Here is an 18,268-nt window from a genome sequence, read left to right as displayed (position 1 = left end):
CGTGGCCACTTGCCTTCCATCACCTGTTACCTTGGTTTTACCAAAGTCCTGGGAAGCCCTGACTCTGCCCCTTCCCCCTGACTGGCTGTTGGGTGGAAGTTCCATATATGGTATTGTAGTGAAGTCCAGGCCAGACTGGCTGGAGCTTTCCCAGTGACTGTGGGCCTCATTACGACCCTGGCGCTAATGGGTTAACGGCGCGGTAAAAGGCTGTGGAGCCGTTAACCCATTAGCGCCTGATTGCGAGGCCCCTTTGCGGGACCTGACCTTAACGGCTGGTCTACACCAACTGTTAAAGTAGGGACCCGCAAAGGGACATTGGTGCTAAGTACGGTACCGCAATTTGCACTGAGGAGCATCCACCAGTGGGTTTCCCGCCACCTGAAGACCACAGAGATGCCAGCGACCCAACGCCCTTTCTGGGCCAAAGTTCTTCAAACTCTTTGCGGTCCAGAACTATCGTCGCCGAGGTACCTCGCACGCCTCTTCCTTGCAAGATGTCTACGCTCCATCGTCGACGAGCACCGCTAGGAACGAAGCTGCCACTTCACGGCCGTAATTCACCCTTTTCATTGCCGGACGTTCGACGACCCGTGGCACCTGCCTTAAAGGGACTGCACTCAAGAAGGGCTGTTGATTTCCTGACGAGGAACTCTACAACACAGGTACTTTGGGTTTGCTGAACTATTGGGAAGGCTCTTGTGAACAATGTATGGAGTGGGCTTGTAGATATCTTTATTTTACAGGTTGCCCAGGTGGGGGGTGGTCTCCACACAGAACTGTGGGCCTCATTCCGAGTTGGGCGGTAAGGGATACCGGGGACCGGTAAGGAGACCTGTGCTGGTAATCCCTTACCGCCCAATTCCGAGGTCCCTTAGCAGGAACCGCAAGGAACGTGTGTTCTGACCACACATCCCTTACGGGACCAGGGCGCTAATAACGGGCTTGCTAGTCGCAAGTCTTTTACCAAGATCTGGAAGGGTATGTATTGGATGTGGTGAGGATGTTTACCTCGAGAAGGGCAAACAGTGGGTGAGAGTGGTCGCAATTCTTGTCTAGATGGGGGTTTCTACAGACTAATTTGCTGGGCGATCATGGTTTAAACGATGTGCTAACCTGGGCCAATGCCATGACGTCTTCAACCGTTGTTTATATTTTCACAAAAAATATTGAAACTGGAAGGGTAAAAGAGCTATACAAAGTGAAAAATAATCTAAGTGACCACTCGATCCTTCTGTCGGCCCTTGTCACAGGAACCTCATGGGTAAGATCATATTCTATGGGCAGTAGAGATTTGGTAAGGTTAGAAGAAAAAGGAAGATTGGTACAGCTTAGTCGCAATGTTGAAAAAAATAAATCAGACTGGCAAAGTGGTGGTATGCCTTATCCATGGGAGAAAGAAGAGGGGTTGCTGCCCCAGACTCATTTCCGGTCTTACTAGAAAAATTGGGTAATGAAAGAAAGGAAGTTTGTCAATCACTTTCAAAATCATGGCTGGATGGTAAACACCCAATTTATGATAGAGAGGTTGTTAGAAGAGGATTGTCGAGAGCAGAAATTAGGTAGGTGAAGAAGAATAATCAAAAAAGTGAAGACCTGAAGGGGGCAGATTTAAAATCCCTAATGCAAAAGTATAGATCATGGATGAGACATCGTAAGGTACAGAAATATAAACAAATTAAATCAAGATCTGACGTCTAACACAATTGAAAAGTATTCGAGGGCCATCTGGTGGACTATAAATAAGAGTAGAGGACAGATACCTGCACAAAGGTATATGGTCTTTCCATCGAAAGCCATAACATTAATACCATACCATCGAAAATTATTCATTGAATTTCCTTTCTTAATGTAGAAAATAAAAGCATCAAAATGCTATCTTTTACATTAAAAAGTACATATCCATTTGATGGAAAAGTTTCGATTACTTATAATGTAAACTATAGAATGTGAATGCTTTTATTTTGGATGCATTGGCATTTCCATGCATCGTTTCGATGCAATGACTATAAACCCTGCACAAGTATTTGGGGTATCGGAACAGGACTGAGTTAACTTTTGTCAGGCTAAATTTAGCAGAGGTGAAGGGATGACAAAGACGAGAGGGAAAACAGGAATTGTGGGACTACCGCTGTGACATTGAGGATGTAGAGTAATTGATTAGGAATCTTAACAATTCTCGAGCTCGTGGACCAGATGGACTGAGATTTTTTTTTGTTGAGCCAGAGCGGGTTCGAGCGGTCGCCGTAGCCCCGTGTGGCTTGTTGCTGAGGCTGCCTCCCTAGCCCCATGGGCTCCAGTTAAGCCTCCTGTTTATTTTTGTAACTTTTGTTGTTAGCGCTCCGTGCGCGTCTGTGTGGTGCCCCCTGCCCCCTCCCTCCCCCTCACTTCCTGGTCCTCCTTCCCCTCTCCCTTCCCGCCTCCCTTCCCGCCCACCCCCCCTCTGATTGGCTGTCCTTGCAGCCGCTCTGGGACTACGGCTCGACCGCTCACCACGCTCGCTTCTTTGTTGAGCCAGAGCGGGTTCGAGCGGTCGCCGTAGCCCCGTGTGGCTTGTTGCTGAGGCTGCCTCCCTAGCCCTGTTGGGCTCCAGTTAAGCCTCCTGTTTATTTTTGTAACTTTTGTTGTTAGCGCTCCGTGCGCGTCTGTGTGGTGCCCCCTGCCCCCTCCCTCCCCCTCACTTCCTGGTCCTCCTTCCCCTCTCCCTTCCCGCCTCCCTTCCCGCCCACCCCCCCTCTGATTGGCTGTCCTTGCAGCCGCTCTGGGACTACGGCTCGACCGCTCACCACTTTCGCTTCTTTGTTGAGCCAGAGCGGGTTCGAGCGGTCGCCGTAGCCCCGTGTGGCTTGTTGCTGAGGCTGCCTCCCTAGCCCCGTTGGGCTCCAGTTAAGCCTCCTGTTTATTTTTGTAACTTTTGTTGTTAGCGCTCCGTGCGCGTCTGTGTGGTGCCCCCTGCCCCCTCCCTCCCCCTCACTTCCTGGTCCTCCTTCCCCTCTCCCTTCCCGCCCACCCCCCCCTCTGATTGGCTGTCCTTGCAGCCGCTCTGGGACTACGGCTCGACCGCTCACCACGCTCGCTTCTTTGTTGAGCCAGAGCGGGTTCGAGCGGTCGCCGTAGCCCCGTGTGGCTTGTTGCTGAGGCTGCCTCCCTAGCCCCGTTGGGCTCCAGTTAAGCCTCCTGTTTATTTTTGTAACTTTTGTTGTTAGCGCTCCGTGCGCGTCTGTGTGGTGCCCCCTGCCCCCTCCCTCCCCCTCACTTCCTGGTCCTCCTTCCCCTCTCCCTTCCCGCCTCCCTTCCCGCCCACACCCCCCTCCCCTTCCTCTCCCCCTGCTTTATATCCCACTCCCTCTGGGCAGCCCCCCTGCCCGGCAGCCCCCTAGGCCAAGGGCCCCTTAGGCAAAGGGCGGCTCCTACGACTGCGGCTCCCTGTGTGTCTGCAGGTGTCCGCAGGGGACGCCAGGCGCCAGCTCCTCTGCTCTCCGGCCCACCCCTCCTCACCTTGCCCACCTCTTCCGCATGATGCCTCGCCCCCCCTTTTCCAATTTATTGGTAAACTAGGGTTCTTTTCTCCCCTCGCAGGATTCTCAAACTTAGGTGGCCCTGACCTACTACGCATTACTGTTTGCTCTGCATTGTGTTAAACTAGGGTGTTTTTCTCCCCCCGCAGGATTCTCAAACTTAGGTGGCCCTGACCTACTACGCATTACTGTTTGCTCTGCATTGTGTTAAACTAGGGTGTTTTTCTCCCCCCGCAGGATTCTCAAACTTAGGTGGCCCTGACCTACTACGCATTACTGTTTGCTCTGCATTGTGTTAAACTAGGGTGCTTTTCTCCCCTCGCAGGATTCTCAAACTTAGGTTGGCCCTGACCTACTACGCATTACTGCATTGTGTTAAACTAGGGTGCTTTTCTCCCCTCGCAGGATTCTCAAACTTAGGTGGCCCTGACCTACTACACATTACTGTTTGCTCTGCATTGTGTTAAACTAGGGTGTTTTTCTCCCCTCGCAGGATTCTCAAACTTAGGTGGCCCTGACCTACTACGCATTACTGCATTGTGTTAAACTAGGGTGCTTTTCTCCCCTCGCAGGATTCTCAAACTTAGGTGGCCCTGACCTACTACGCATTACTGTTTGCTCTGCATTGTGTTAAACTAGGGTGCTTTTACTCCCCTCGCAGGATTCTCAAACTTAGGTGGCCCTGACCTACTACGCATTACTGTTTGCTCTGTATTGTGTTAAACTAGTGCCCTCCACTCAATTCCTGTCTGCATACTCGTGTCGTCCGCCTCCCCTCCTACTCCATGGTGCTCTCTATCTCACCTATCTACTCTAACTGCTTCTCTATTGACTATCCTGCTCTCCTCACTAAATCCGGTAGGAAAAAGTTTAAAAAGGACATCCTGGTCTCCAACCCAGGCCTCCCTATCGCTGACACCTACACGAGCGCCTGCTCCAAGGAAACTCTCACTGACATTCTCTTTTTCGTGCCTTCACCTGACCTATGGACCCTTTACATGGTCGCTGTGCTCTCTCCTTTCTCCTCCTCTCCCATTAATGGTGGCACCCGTTGGGATGTCCTCTTGGCCCCTTTCCACTCCTCTAAGGCCATCATTAATGTCTATGCTAACGGGACCGTCTTGGTCCAAGGCCCTCAGGCCAACCTTCACCTCTTTGATAGGCGCCACCCACGCCTCATCAACTTCCTCTCCGCTCCCGCTGTCCCCCTTCCTCTGTCCTCGGCTACCTTGCCTCTCCCCTCCCTCCCTGCCCCTTCTCTTGCTCCCTCTTCAACTCCTTCTCTAACACCTCCGCAGGGCATACCTCTGATCTGTACCCCTCCCCGGAAGTATTTCAAAGATGGCAACCTTCTCCACATTGCCACTCTAAATGCTCGCTCTGCCATCAAGCACTCCTCTGATATCTGTCGCCTTCTTGAGGAACTGGACCTCGACGTCCTCGGTCTCACTGAGACATGGTTCACAGCCAGCTCTGCCACCAGCTTCGACACACTCCTACCTGACGGCTACAAGATCCTCTCCGTGCCCAGGCCTAACCGTTCAGGGGGTGGTGTTGCCCTTATCTTCCCTGAGTGGATTCCTGCCTCTGTCACTCCTACGCAGACCTACTCCTCTTTTGAATGCCTTGTCTGCCGACTCTCTCTCTCTCCTAGCCATTCCCTTACCGTGGCTACTATCTATCGGCCACCTGGTCAAATTTCCTCCTTCCTCTCTGAATGGGCTGACCTCTCCTCCTCACTCCTGTCCTCAACCACCCAACTCCTCTTTCTCGGTGACTTCAACATCCACCTCGATGCCTCCTGTCCCCCCACTGGTCTCTTTCGCGAACTCTGCAACTCTCTCTCACTCTCTATTCTCCCGTCTGAGCCTACTCACTCTGCAGGGCACACTCTTGATGCTCTGATCTCTTCTGACCTTCCCCTCTCCCTCCCTCTCTCCACTCCTCTCTCCTGGAGCGATCACTTTCTCCTATCCTCCCACCTCTCCCTCCCTACCCCACAGGCAAAGCCACCCTCTTCACTGCCACCCACCTTCTCGGTCATCCGACCCATGAAGCGCGTGTCAGTTGAGGCTTTCGCTGCTACCTTCTCGCCCCCTCCTCCCCCCTCGGCTGACTCCCACCCTGACACAGCCCTCTCCATGCTCTATTCCTCTATATCTGATACTCTCGATATCCTTGCCCCCGTCATGAGAATCCGCCTGAAGCCCAAAGCCAAATGTAACTCCTGGTATGACTCGGATCTCGTCACCCTAAAACGCAAGTGCAGGGTGGCAGAGAGGAAATGGCGTGCTTCATGTTCATCCTCTGACAAACTGGCCTGTCGCCTGCTCCAAAGGCAATACCGGCTCTCCGTTCTCACCAAGAAGAGAGCCCTTATCCAAGCCCGCATCTCTGAGGCATCTAACAACTCGGCCGAACTCTTTAAAATCTGCAAGGAGCTGGCCAACCCTGCTGCAGTCTCTACCTCTCCTGTCCCCTCCCAGGCCCTCTGCACTGCACTGGCCTCGCACTTCATCTCAAAAACTCAGGACATCCTGTCCTCGCTCTCCTCCTCTCTCCCCCCTCCCTCTCTTCCCGGCTCTTCCTCTTGCTCTCTTGCAGCCGCCCCTCCGCCCTCCTTCTATGCTTTTCCACCTTTTTCTGCTGATGAGGTTTCCAGACAAGTCCGATCTATGAAAGCCTCGTCTAAACAGGTTCACCCCTGTTCCTCCAAAACCATCAAGGACCACATCGACTCCCTGGCTCCTGCCCTGGCTGACTTTTGCAACCACTCATTCGCCTCTGGAGTCTTCCCATCCCCCCTCAAGCACTCCCTTGTGCACCCCCTCCTCAAGAAACCCTCTTCCGACCCCTCCTGCCCGGCCAATTATCGCCCAATCTCCATTACTCCCTTCCTGGGTAAGCTCCTGGAGAAACTGGCCATCTCCCAGCTTAACCTCCATGCTGAATCTGTTGGTAATCTTCATGACCATCAATCCGGCTTCAGAGCGGCCAGAAGCACGGAAACTGCTCTCCTGAACATCCGTGAGGACCTGCTCCTGAACCTCGATTCCAACACTCCCTGTGTTCTCATTCTGCTCGATCTCTCCTCTGCCTTTGACACTGTCAACCATGCCATCCTGCTCAACTGTCTCTGTGATAACCTGGGTATCACTGGTCAGGCTCTGGCATGGCTGACTTCTTTCCTTTCCGGTCGACCCTCCCAGGTCCAAATGGGCTCCTTCCTCTCTGACATCTTTTTCTCCACCTGTGGTGTCCCCCAGGGTTCCAACCTCTCTCCCTGGCTTTTCAACCAGTATCTGGAACTCCTTGCCCACCGCATCGCCGCTCTCTGCCCCTACTTCCAGTGCTATGCAGACGATACCCAGCTCATTTTCAGGCTACCCTCGGCCTCCTCCTCTCCTTCCCTCATCTCCGACTGTCTGTCTGCTATCCAAGAATGGTGTGCCGCCAATGACCTCTGCCTCAACGCCAGTAAGACTGAGATTCTACTCATCGGCACACCCACTCCCTCCTTCCCTGCAGCTCTCTGGCCGGCCTCCCTTGGCCCCCTTCCTGCCCCTACCTGCAAGGCTAAAAACCTCGGGGTCATCTTCGACTCCACACTCTCCTTCTCTCCTCATATATCTGACGTCTCTAAGAAGTCACACTACCAGCTGCACCTCCTCAGAGGTATTCTTCCCTTCCTCTCCTTCCCCCAGAAGCTCACTGTCTCCCGAGCCCTGGTTCTCTCAAGGCTGGACTACTGCAACAGCCTCTATCTTAATCTGCCTGCCCCCACTCTCCGCCCTCTGCAACTTATCCAGAACAGAACTGCGAGACTTGTCCTTGGCCTCAAGCCCAGGGACCGTATCTCTCCAGGACTGAAATCTCTTCACTGGCTCCCAGTGGCTGCGAGGATTAAGTTCAAAACCCTCTGCATTGTCTACAAGGCCTTCTGGGGCCTGGGACCTAAATACCTTCAACTCTCTCTTCCTAAATATCTTCCTTCGCGAGCCCTTCGCTCATCCGTCTCCAACTCCCTCATGGTCAGCCGCTTCTCGAAGCAACGAGCTGGGGGTAGATCTCTCTCCGCAGCAGGGGCCTCCCTCTGGAACAGCCTTCCTGCCTCCCTGAAACTTGAGGAGAACCATCTCCGGTTCCGGAAGCACCTCAAAACCTTCCTCTTCGCTTCTGCCTTCTCTCTCCCTCTCCCCTGCTAAACCTGCTTAACTCCCCACTGAATTCAGCACTAAACCTGCATCTGGGCCACTCTCAGCAACCTCGGTCCAGGGCCCAGCCACTCTCCACTTGCACTGCCTCCCTGGCTCCCCCTGCACTGTGGGACTGTCACTGTATCCCTACAGCCCCCTTCCCAGCACTTGCTCTGCACTTACCTCGCACTTGCCACCAGCTGGCCCTTTTTATTTATTATTTATTATTTATTATTTTTTACGCTACTTACCTTGTACTGCACTTTCCCCCCCACCTCCTCCCCCTGCACTTCCTCCTTTTCCCCTTACCTCTGCACTTGCGCGATCTGAATGACACCTGGCCTAGTAGGATCGTTTGTCTGTCTTCCCCTTGTTTCCCTCCCTCCCTGCCTCGTCGCGCCTTGAAACACTTGTGTATAGGCGCGTTACAAATACCATATCATATCATATCATATCATATCATACTGCGTAACCTTTTCGATCAAATTGCTAAAACCGGTATTTGTCCTGAGTCATGCCATAATGCAATCATAATCCCAATATAAAAAATGGGAGATAGAGGACTACCAAAGAACTACCGCCCAATCTCATTAGTCGACACTACATCAAAGGTCACCTTGATACTGGGCCTCATTACAAGTCCGGCGGTAACCGAGGCAGTAAAACCGCCTGGTTACAACTGGACTCGTATTACCATTCCGCCTCCGTGATTCCCGGAATTACCGGGGCATTACAACACTGGTTTCCTGGGAATCATGGAGGCGGAATGGTGTTAATCGCCATTCCCATTGAGTCCTATGGGACTCAATGGGAATGGGGATCATGGAAACACCGGCAGAATCTCGTAATGCTGCCGGTGTTTCCTCGTCCGCCTGCAGGCGGTCGGTGTTAAACCCGCCAGGTCAAACCTGGCGGGAACATCACCTCCCGCCTACAGAATTCGGGATCAGGCAGTCCGGAAACAACGGTGGCGGCAGGTTTACCGCCACCATTATTTCCGGACCGCCTGATTTGTAATGAGGCCCACTGTGGGAATTAAGAAACTGGACAGGAGTGTCAAACCGGTTGCATCCACTTCAAATTGGTTTTAGGAGGGGTGTAGGTACAATTCAGAGTGGCATGATACTCCATGGCTGCCTCTCCGAAATTGATGGCAAAGAACTGAAAAATGTGTATGTTGCAACCATCGATCTATCTGCAGCGTTCGACAACGTTGACCTACCTTGCCTTTGGGAAAGCTAGAGAGACAGGGTGTTAGGCAGAATCATATGCAGTGCCCTTTGGGAACACCACACACAATTAAGACTACAAGTGACAGTATAAATTCACCTTTGGTACAAGCCTGTACTACACAGTAAAGTAGTAGCGATGGCTGCGCAGCCAGACTTATCTCAAGAGCAAAGTGAGCAGTATCAATAGTTACACAAAGGACAGCAATTACTGTGGTTCAAACAAACACTGACTCAAGGTTTCTGAGTAAAAGAATATACATTTATTTACACATCAGTTGTAAAACAATTCACTAAAGTAAAGCAGTAGAAAAATCACACTCTTAATATACTACACACCACCCAATAGATTCTTGACAAGTTAAGCTCAAAATGAAGTGTGAGCAAAATGGCACTCCAGCAATTTAAAAGGGAGGGAAAGACAAGGTTATTCAAAATCAAGCAGCACCAACAAGTAAGTAAGCAGGGCAATCTAGAAAAGGCTTTCTACAATGAGGATTCAAATCAATAGGCCTGGGCGAATGTTAGTGGTTCAGAGTCTTTGCAGAGGATCACACAGTTCAGAGTAGTTTGCGGTTAAGTCTTTGCCAAGAGTTCGGAACAAGTTGGTCGGAAGAAAAGTTACTTTAAAGAATAGATAAGAACAAGCCCTCGAATTGGCGAAAGATTTCAAACACTTTCACTGCGGTCGGACGGAACGAACAACCGGGTTAGACCAGTACCTTAAATGAAGAAGAAGGCTGTAGCTGAGGCAGACGTTCCTGGCAGGTCCTGCTGGCTCACGGTTCCTGAAGCAACTGTCGGACTGACACAAAGGAGGAAGACTGGAGGGTCCTGCACTGCCCAGGGAAGAAACCAGCAGCAGAGCAAAGCAACAAATGAAAGGTGCGCTCCTTAAAACCTAAGCAGGGTCCGGTCCTTCTGGCTATCCGGTTCACTGTAGCTGTGCACAGCAAATTCGACCAGAGGAGGGAGGCCTGGCTTGGTGTTTGGAGAACTGGTTGGTCCCACCAGCTCAAGGGGATAAGATTCCTTGCAGATCTTCCCTGTCGTCGAAGTTTGGAGATTCGGACCAGCAGCTTTTGCTAATTTATTAAGATGTTTTCAGTCACTTTCCTTATATTCACAAAATCTCCTCCAAGGGAATTAAAATAGATATTTACTATAAGGGTAGTAGATACTTGACCATCAATCTTATCCATCATGCTGGTTACCAGTAAACCATTGTAGCAGGTTTTTACATATTGGATTGTTTATGAGTTCCGAGATCTTACAAGCATTATCAGGCCTCCGACTGGACGCCCTTGGAGACCGTGTTTTTTTCATTTTTGGCATTGATCATACAACCATCAAATAGGGGCTTTTTCCTTAGCCCGGTTTCTTGTAAAAACAATTATTTGAGCGCATTTGGTTTATACATTTTTCTCAGATTTTGTTATAGAATATGTCCTAGCGATGGTGGTAGAATCTTTGATGTCAAAAGAATTTTGGAAATGGTTGGTAATGAGCAATTACCAAAAATTGGTTATTGCACTAGACTAGTGGACTTGATTAAACAAATGTATGAGGAATGGGGAGAATGGCCTTTTGGGTAAGTTTTATTTGTGAATTTTGAAGCTGTTGGGGAGATGGAGCCCGCTTAAGGGTTCTAATGTGATAGTGAGGAGATTTTAGCATTGCTATTTTAATGTATATAAGGTTTTTTCTTGTTCCAATGTGATTTTATGTGACGTAAATGTCAAGGACTGGGAACATAATATTTTAGTGTGTGTATGTTTGTATAAAGTTTTTATAAATAACATATAAAATAAATATAAAAAAGGAAATGGAGACAGTCTTCCCACTAATTAAAATAAATGAATCACCTCTGATCCAGGAAGCAGTCTACACAAAAGTGAAGCCAGGAAAAAGAAAATGATTTAACATACAAATGGAGGGACTAGCCATTTATTTATAACTTTAATACATTTTATCTGAAGTTCAATATTCTTATAATCAGCTTTTCATTCAGTTTATGAAATTAGGTTGGTAGAGTTTAATTTCGACGTGCCAGTTTATCTTGGATCAATTTAATTTGGTAAACATCTATGTACATTATTCCTTCTTGGAATTTAGAGAGAACGGCTAGGATATCATTACGTCTAAAACCCTTTCAATTAAGGCAGAAATGTACCATTTCATTTTCAAATGTACTAACATTACATTGCCTCACGGCTCAGTGAAGATTAAAATTATTTTCCATATCATTTAATGCAACACTTGACATCTTCTCCACGCCCTTCACACCAAAACAATTTAATAAAAAATAGTGCTTTAAAAGTGGACATATATCCTCCTTTATGAAATAGTTCCATGGCCTCGGGTCAGCACATGGAGGTATAATATCGTAAGCGCTGCAATAAAGACAGGCAATAGTTTTGGACACTAGTGGGGACCCTGCAATTTGCTGCAAAAGGAGAAACACTGCCGTGTTCGGCTAGAAGAGCATTCCAGGTGGGCATGCATGTCTTGCACATTCTGACTTCTGGAGTAATGTTGGAGATTCCAGGCAGTGTTCCACTAGAAGGCCATCCAGGTGGGGCATGAATGTCTTGCACATTCTGACTTCCGGGGTAATGTTGGAGATTCCAGGCAGTGTTCCGCTAGACGGGCATCCAGGTGGGGCTTGCATGCCTTGTACATTCTGACTTCCGGGGTAATGTTGGAGATTCCAGGCAGTGTTCCGCTAGAAGGGCATCCAGGTGGAGCATGCATGTCTTGCACATTCTGACTTCCGGGGTAATGTTGGAGAATCCAGGCAGTGTTCCGCTAGAAGGGCATCCAGGTGGAGCAGGCATGTCTTGCACATTCTGATTTCTGGAATAATGTTGTAGATTCCAGGCACTGTTCAGTTAGAAGGGCATCCAAGTGGGGCATGCATTTCTTGTGCATTCTGAATTCCGGAGTAATGTTGGAGATTCCAGGCAGTGTTCCGCTAGAAGGGCATTCCAGGTGGGGCATGCATGTCTTGCAGATTCTGACGTCCGGAGTAATGTTGGAGATTCCAGCTTTCCCCCTTGATGAGCATTGCCTTTCCACATGTATTGTGCCAAGCTTAGTTCAATCATTCCGGCCATTACACAGTGCAGAGACAGCACTAATTGACCTAAAGTCACAGATAGATGAGCAGAGAGACAAAGGAAGGACAGTACTCTTGCTCCTACTTGATCTTTCTGCTGCATTCGATTTGGTCAATCATAAGGTCCTTTGTCGACACCTTGACTCTGCGGCCCACTTCTCCCCAGGAGCCATCAAATGGATTGAGTCCTTCCTGAGCGAGAGAAATATGAGAGTTTTCTACCCGTCGGCAGCCGCTGATCCAACACCCATCCTATGCGGTGTCCCTCAAGGCCCTTGCGTCTCGCCAACCCTTTACAATATCTTCACTAAGCTACTGTTTGACGATCTGGACCATCTGGGTGTCATCTACACTAATTACGCAGATAACACTCAGATTCTCCTACCGCTTTCTGGGGATTACACTACAGACACTGGATTAGTGAACAAAGTTTACCTTATCATCCAAGCATGGATGGCTACTCATGGCCTGTGCTTGAACGATGATAAGACTGAGCTAATAATTCTGGGCTCACAGGCCAACATAAAAAAACTAGGCCAAGATTTTTCCTCTTTTAATATTGATGGGAACTCCATTCAAGTCTCGAAGGATGTAAACACCCTTGGTTTCTACCTGGATTCCACATTATCCTTTGATAAACAGGTCAAATCCCTTACTTCCTCCACTGCTTACACTTGCAAGCTACTCAGAGCTGGTAAGCCCTTCCTCTCTGACAATAGCTGTTTGATTTTAGCCAGAGCCTTAATACTTTCTAGAATTGACTACTGTAATGCCCTTTATAGTGGTGCTAATAAATCCACTATCCTAAAGCTCCAAACACTACAGAACAATGCCCTAAGAGCAGCCCTAGGCATAAATAAAAAAACTCACATCTCGTCTGTGAGACGTCAGCATAAATGGTTATTCACATCCAATGAAATACAGTTAAAATCCCTCTCCTTGACCCACAAAGCCCTCAATAACGCAGCCCCCAGCTACCTTATCGATAAACTTCAAAGAAGAACCTCCCTCAGACCTACCAGAACGGGGAATGCTAACTGTCTGACCATTCCCAAATATAAGCTCACTACCATCGGTGGTAACAGCTTTACTGTAAAGGCTGCCAAATTCTGGAATTCCTTGCCTCAAGAGTTGAGAGCTGACCAACCCTACACGCACTTCAGAAAAAATGTTATAAAATACATCATCGCACAGATCCTTAGCTCCCTTTACCTTTTGCGAACTGACCGTTCTCTGTAGAGACCTTATACCTTGTACTAACTGTGTACTCAGCGCCACCCTCCAAAGATAACGTGCTCTCTAGTCCTCCTGTGCGCTTCCTAGACTACAAGTGAACTGAAGTGGAATATGAAGAGCCTTATTTTGTAATATAAATGTTCTGTACATTGCTGAGTGCTTATTTATGTAATTGTAGGATATTTTATTCGTTGCCACTATTTTTGTACACTGTGTTTATCTTGTAAGTATGTAATTATTGTATTCTATGCTTATGTTGCAACTTTGTAAGCTTTGCATTTCCATACTGCTGCGCCCTTTTACTTATGAGTCTGGTGCGCTTAACAAATGAATAAACAAACAAACAATCAGCCACGTGAGAATACATCTTTCTCCAATTGAATTAAAGAGGGTCCACATAATTTGAATTTGGAAAATGTTACCCCATATGTTTTGAAGTTGACATTAAAACTACTTTGCGAGCATGCAAAAATGTATCCCACTCCCATTTTCTTACTTAAATAGAAATGGACTGCAACTAAAACAGTCCTATTTGTAATTCACACTTCTTTGCACATTGCAATTCATGTAAAGTTAAATATGAATTTTTACTTTACAGTTTCTCTACAGATCAGGCAGTAATACCTGTATAACCCTTCCAGAGGTACTGCATGGCTGGTATCACTGGGCTGAACATATCAATGGTGCAGAGTGGGTGAAAGCAGGAAGACTGGCACCTGTATGCCCATTGTTTCCACGTTTATAGTTGAGAGTATTGCTACCTATTTGTTGGGAGTATTTGCACATTCTTGGAGAATAAATGTCCCATTACACCACTTGCCTGGAAAGAAGGTATTATCAGCTGCCTTCTTTTGTATAAAATAAATAATCATTTCCTATGGCACTTGTTCACCCTGAGGTTTATGGGTTTGGACAGCAAGCGAACATTAAAACATAAAGAGAATAGAGCAAAAATGAAGCAACGGCTATCAAAAATGGGTGGGCCTTCAGCAAGCATCTAACGGTCACAGGATCTGTGGTAGCTTACAATTTTGCACCAAGGGCATTCCAGATATATGGAGTGAAAATCAAAAAGGCAATTCCACTTGGCTACCTGCTGAAACAAGAGATGCAGAACTCTTTTTGAGGACACGCGAGGGCTCAGTCAATATTGACACCCAGGTAGCTGGCTAGAGCACCTAACCCAGAAGGGGTTCAGGGAAGAATTCCAAGTGCAACCCAAACAACTAATATCCCAGTGTTGTCTGGGTTGAGATTAGCCAGTGAGATCATATTCACGTGTTCATGGCTGAATGACAGCTCTGAACATTTAGTGAAGCATTTGCTGATCTCCAAATTATGCCTCAGAGGATAATAGCGTTGTGACAGTAGAATCTGAAGGAGTAAATTAGTCTGGTGCCATGGGGTAAAACATATAGGCCCTCATTACGAGTTCGGCCGGTAGCCATGCCGCTATTGGCGGCATGGCTGCCGCCGAAATCGCATCCGTGTCCGGGTCCTCGGAATGAGGACTTACCGGGCCATTCCGAGTTCGGATGGCCCGGTAATTCCTCCCTCAAGGACCCGGACACAGTCCTTCCCCATTCCCATTTCAGCCCCGTTAGGGCTGAATGGGAATGGGAGAGGGAGCAAACAACGGGCCATAACGAAATGGCCCGTTGTTTGCTCCCTCTTCCCCTCGCGGGACCCGGTAAGCACGCCTGGTTTTCCCAGGCGTACTACCGTGTCCCGCGAGGGGACCTCTTAATTGTATTGTATTGTTTATTTGATAATGCGCACAAAACCCAGGGGTAACCGGGCGCAGCAGGTACAAGGTTACTTAAGCTTGGGTTACATACAGAGTATAGGCGAGAAACAGCATAACAGTACAGTAAGACATATCAATACACGCCGTGTGGAAGAAGAAAAAAAACTAGCATATTGTAGATTGAGGGAGTGTACAGGTATAGGTATGAGAACAGAATCATTTTGGACAACGGTATCATGGTCATTGGGTGCCTCAAGAGTTAGTTGTCGTTTGTCCAGAGCCAGTTTTTTACCTTGCATCTAAAATTGGAGTAGGGTAAGTTGGCTATTAGTGCAGTGGGCAGTGCGTTCCAGGCCTGGGCAGCTTTGACAGGGAAGCTTGCTCCGCCCGCTTTGGAGCGTCTGAATCTAGGGGTTTTGAGCAGGTAGTGGTTAGTAGCCCTGGTATGGTGCCTGGATGATTTTCTAGTCAGTCAGTCTGGCTGAGATGTAGGGGGGAACAGTGTTGTTGAGCCCTTTATGGGTAAGCGATAGTGTCTTGAGCAGGACTCTGTCGCTGATTTTGAGCCAGTGGTGGTCTTTCCTAACGTTTGAGATATGTGCTTTGCGGGGTATGTCAAGGGCTGCTCTAAGAGCGTTGTTTTGAAGGATTTGCATTTTATTTATGATGGATTTGCTGGCACCTGCATAGAGGGCATTGCAATAGTCCAGTTTGGACATGACTAACGCATTGGCAAGCATGATGCAGTTGGTTTTAGAGAGGTAAGGTCTACTGGTCCTGATTAGTTTGCAGGTGTACGCTGTAGAGGATGCCAGGGTGTTGACTTGTTTTTTGAGGGATAGAGTGGAATCGAGGTAAAAGCCCAGGGTTTTTACTTCGGTAGCCACCTTGATTGTGTTGCCATCTATGTTAAAATTACGATAGTTGGGGCTCAGTTTTTTTAGGTTGGAGTCGGAACCCAGTATTAGTATCTCAGTTTTGTCGTCATTTAGGCAGAGGCCGTGGGAGGCCATCCATGCCTGAATGAGGAGGTAGATTTTGTTTACTAGAGCTGTATCTTCGACAAAGTTGCCTGATAGAGGTATGAGAATCTCCGTATCGTCCGCATAATTCGTGTAGGTTACCCCTAATTTGTCAAGTTTGTCGAAGAGAGGCTTAGTAAAGATATTGTACATAGTCTGGGAGACACATGAGCCTTGTGGGACACCACAAGTGATCTGGATTGGGTCCGCTGCTGCTACAGGGGAGAACACTCTCACCGAACGGTTGGCTAGGAAGGATTGTACCCATGCTATAGCTTCACTTGAGAAGTGAGCGGCAGACGCTAGATGGTTGCATAATACTGCGTGATCCACAAGGTCAAAGGCCGCTGACAGGTCAAGGAGGAGGAGCATAGCTGTATTACCTTTGTCCTTCAGCTCGTCAATTTGTGTCTTGAGGTCAATGAGGGCTGTTTCGGTACCATGCAGTGGTCTGAAGCCAGATTGCCGTGTACCTAACAGTTGGTGCATCTCCAAATGGTTTTGGATTTGGAGGTAGGCTACTCTATCAATGATTTTAAGGAGGAATGGGACCGTACTAATAGGCCTGTAGTTAGTGGGGATAGCTGGGTCAAGCGTCTGTTTTTTGAGAAGGGGGAGAACCCAGGATCCTTTAAGGTTGGTAGGTACAGTGCTCGTGTTAAAGGAGGCATTGATAAGTTTCGAGATGAAAGGTGCTAGATCCCTGGCTGCATCCTTGATGATTTGCGCAGGGCAACTGTCGCCTTGGCAGTTTGATGGTTTAAGGGACAGAATGACCTTTTCAGTTTCCAATATAGAGATATTGGTGAACCTGAAGGGTTTATCGTTGTTTTGTGGGGGTGTGCTGGGTAACTCCTTCAATGGGGTGGTGTGAGTACCGTGAGGGTGCAAGGAGGCTTTTTTCTCAGCAATTTTAGATTGAAGGGTTGTGATTTTATTTGCAAGAGCATTTTGGATGCTAGTGCACCAGGATTCGTCCTTAGGGACATTGTCTGTGGGGGCAATAGGGTTTTCCAATTCACGAAGAATAGTGAAGAGCTCTTTGGAATTAGAATTGGCTTTACTAATTCTATGATTGAATGAGTCTTTTTTCGTTTGAATAATTTCCTTTTTGTATTTTTTGGCAAAGTTAGCAAGTGTGGTTTTATTGTCGGCAGAGGGAGTATGCCTCCAAATAGCTTGGAGTTTACGTTTTTGGATACGCATTTCTTTGAGATGGGGGGTGAACCAAGAGTTAAGGTGAGTTTCACGTTTACTTTTGTGAAGTTTGGTAGGGGCAATCAAGTCTAACGCTTTGGTCATGGCGTTGTTAAAGGATTCAACTAACTCACTAGGGTTGGAATCGTTAGGACTAGCTATGAGAGTTGGTAGAAGTGGGAGTAGTTTTTCAGCTGTGATTTCTTTTTTACTTCTTGATGGCATGGGGGGTGTTATTTTATTCTTATTGGGTTTGGGAGGTTCGATGTTGGCTGTGAAGTATATAAGATGATGGTCAGTCCATATTTGAGGTAGGATACTGGAGATGGTGATGTTGCAGTTGTGGTTGGCTATCCAGTCTAGCGTGCGGCCTTTTGTATGTGTAGGAGCTAGGAGATTTTGGGTAATGTCGTGATTGGCTAGAATAGATTGGATTGCTTGTGCTTGTTTGTCTTCAGCGTCATTAAAGCCTAGGTTAAAGTCGCCTAGTAGAAGGAGCTGAGTGGAGTCTTTAATGCTGTCAATGAGGAGGCTAGATAGGTCTTCCTCAAAGTTGCCTAGTGGGCCTGGTGGTCTGTACACAAGAAGTATAGTTAGTGTGCTGTTGTTTGAGATAGGTATTTTGGCTGAGAGAAGTTCGCACGATGTGAGAGCTGGGTGTGAGGTGAGTCTGGCAGCTAGATGTGTTTTGGTTATGATGGCTAGGCCACCTCCTCTAGTGTTGGGTCGGTCGACTCTAAGGATATTGAAGTTATCTGGTATGGCCGTCGAGAGGGCAGGGCCAGCTGCATCATGGAGCCAGGTTTCAGTGACAGCAAGGATATCTAAATTGTCCGAAGACAGTATATCTGCTATTTCGGTGTTGTGTGCTATAATGGACCTAGCATTGATGAGGGCTCCTGATAGTGTTGGATTTATCTTGTTATCTTTGGTAGTTCTGTGATTGGGGTGGTTGGGTCTCCTCTGTTTGTAGTATGGGTAATCAAGTGGTTGAGGACGATTTAT

The sequence above is a fragment of the Ambystoma mexicanum genome, chromosome 1q, assembly GCF_040938575.1.
Source record: "Ambystoma mexicanum isolate Mex_15411 chromosome 1q, UKY_AmexF1_1, whole genome shotgun sequence".
NCBI lineage: Eukaryota > Metazoa > Chordata > Amphibia > Caudata > Ambystomatidae > Ambystoma > Ambystoma mexicanum.
Note: the sequence above shows the minus strand (reverse complement) of the source record.